Genomic DNA, 3,208 nt, shown 5'->3' on the forward strand with positions numbered 1-3,208 from the left:
CTGAGCTGACTGATTTCAAAGAAAGATTTGAACCTACATCTGCTTTCACTTTGGAGGAAGGAGAAGAGTTCTTTGTCTGAAGGTCATGTCTTGGAGCTATTCTACTTTGTATTAAACAATTATCCACTGGGGCAGAGAAGGTGAGAGAATAAAAGAACAGTTGGATCCATTTGTGTGTGTTCAGAAACAGAGTGGTGAGCCTGCTTATTTGGATCTGCAGCTAAGACAGAATGGCAGGTACTCTGTGTATTTGTAATTGTCATGTATATAAAATCAATAATAAAGCTGGTTTATGCTCCTTCTGCTGAAATATGTACCTAAAAGATGTGAATTTGACAGCTCACAGCTAGGTGATTGTGTAGCTGATTGTCAACGTGAATGTTTGTCTCTTCTTCAACAGAAATGGATGCAGGAAATGGAACCATTACTGAAGCTGTGTCCTCATTGATACTGATAACTTGTGATTTGGAGTTTATTTTGCTGGCTCACTGTGCATGACTGTCTAAATTTTCATCCAGAGAAATATATATGTATGTTATTATATAAAAATAATCATGGAATTATATTTTCTGACTTCAGACCTTTACACATTAACCAACACTTCTAAGAATATTCTGGGTTTTATTTCATTAAAACAACTTTTGTAGATGTTTCACATACACATAAAGAGGTTGGGAGTTGTATTTTCTTTTTATCTCATTAATTCTGTTAGACACTTAATAGAGTAATTAACATATGAGGTTAATTTACATTTACTTTAAATTAATAATTTCTTAAGTGAAAGCTTGGGGAAATGAAAGCTTGGGGAAATAAAAGCTTGATAATAGTGGTAGAAAAATGTTCTGATTTTCCATGGATATAGATTTCATAGCCAAGGAATGGGAGTGAGAAGGAAGGTTATACATCAAACACTGACATTCTCTTTCATCTAACAGGTTTCATCTTCCTAGCTTTCAACATCAAGAACTAAAGACAGACTGTAATGACTGCAATTAAGATATGCCATCTTACATCAGGGCTGGAAGTTGTGCCTGGTTATTTGAAGGGGAATAATAAAAACTACGTAACTGTATTTTTCTTGGCTAGAGCTCTCCTTACATTAACCAGCATACTGCAGAAAAGTTATGGGGTAATGAAATTTTATATGAGGGCTTTTAAACATAAACCAAGTGTAAGTTACTGAAAATTTATGGGTCATTTATTCAACTATTGTACTGTATTCTGGCCAGATCAAACATTTGGCTACTGGATTAGGACTTAAATTTATCATTTTATTTGAGGAAGAAAAAAATCAATAAGAAATAGTGTCGTTCTCAGGACTGCAGTCAGCGTGACCTCTATCTGTTGTAGATTCTTCTGTTCAGCTATAAAAGAATTATGGGGCTCGGATCTGACCCTACAGAAAATCTATTTGCTTCAGTGGAAGAAAAAAGGAGCAGTAATTATTTTTACCAATGTATTCAAGTACCTCTTGTTAATTAAAATATGACTTAAATGGGCCCATATCTGTACAATTAGGCCATAAAGTCTAGTCTCTAAATAATTAAATATTTTAATCATCTTATTCACAGCTGCAGTTAAGGTGGGTTTCACTTGGGGAAAAAATGCTTAACATTGCTTCACAGGATCTAAGGATATCTTTGCAAGATGTAAGTCTGAGAGCACAGCGGTGTTAATTAGTAGAGCTTTTGATCAGAATTTAAGAGGGACAAAGTGAGTATCAGACTAAAGAACTGTCTAGCTCAGACTGTGTTCTAATGGATGCTTGGGGAAGTACAGCAATAAACAAGGCAGGTATTTCCCTTTTCTATCTTGTGTCCCGCACACATCCTAATCTGTCCCAAAGCCATAGCTTTCTAACAGTTAGTAGATTTACCCACTAACTATAGGGGGTACAGAATTTATGGAGATTACAGACTCCTTTATCAGGATTTAAAGCAAAATGCATCCAACAATCTTCATTTCAATTTCTCTTCCTTCAAGGAAACATACAGGATTTTCTTTTCTTGCTTCACTCTCTCAACACCTGCCACTTTCCTCATTAGAAATGCAAGTGAAGTGATGGGAATGAATTTGGCCTAGATTTTTCTGCTTCCTTCTGCCAGGAAGTAGTTCACTCTTCATTGAGTCACGTCCTAGATCAGGTAGAATTTGAATATCATGAGTAACAGACAGATGCACAAAGTGTTATCACAATACGTACTCCTGTCTGTAGTGGTGATGAAGTGGTGAGACTATGACACTGAGGCTTCTGGGACTACATTTTCCGGGTGCAGACAGCATTCATGTATCCAAAGTGCTGAGGTGTGATGGAAAGAAAACTTGAGAGGGAATTTGTATTGCAGGTTGCGTAAATTGGCAATTCGGAGGCCACAAAAAATAAAATTATCTATGGTACAGCGCTTGGAGTCTTAAACTCTAGGGTACAGCTTGTGCCTATCCACTCTGAAACCTGTCATATACCTCAGAGAGTCAACAAAGTGAAGATGCTCAAGTTTATGCATCAACATAAATCTCTGCCCTCACAGACAAAACTGTGGTCCTGCTGTCCAAGATGAAGCCATATATCTACAATAAGGAAAGGTGCTCTTCCTGTTCTAGTTCTTTGCCTGATACACTTCAGTGAAGTTAAATATATCTCCATAGCCAAATAAAATAAATTTTTGGCCAGCATGAATAAGGATGTATGGAGGGAAAAATATTTTGATTTGTCTACTCAAGTCACATATAAACTCTTCTGAAAACTGAATTTGCTTAAATATGAAAGCCAATTCACATGGGATCAGGAGCTCTACAATTTGAAGGAAGTTCATGTCAGGACAAGCCTACTTTCCAAATGTTACAAACCAAATACAGAGGTTCAAGTTGATTCCCCTTCTGCTGGAGTCATGCTGGCTTGAGTGGATGGGACCTCAGTCTTTCCTAGCAGGGAGCACTTTGAAAATGTCACAGATAGTCATAATATTCAAAATTGCTGGCACTGTTCGACATGTGGCATTTATTAAGGAATATTAAAAAGCACCAGTGAATGGCTTCTGTGCAGTTTGAGACCTGGTTGTACCAGATACAAAATCTTTAGCACAACATCAAGAGATTTGAATGGCCAAATGTATGCTAGAAGTAAACATGCCTTTATGCAAATAATTCGTGGGTTGGGTATGAACCAGGGCTAACCTTAGGTCTGTTTGCTGTTGGACATCAGTGGCTT

This window comes from Lathamus discolor, chromosome 1, assembly GCF_037157495.1.
Source record: "Lathamus discolor isolate bLatDis1 chromosome 1, bLatDis1.hap1, whole genome shotgun sequence".
Lineage (NCBI taxonomy): Eukaryota > Metazoa > Chordata > Aves > Psittaciformes > Psittacidae > Lathamus > Lathamus discolor.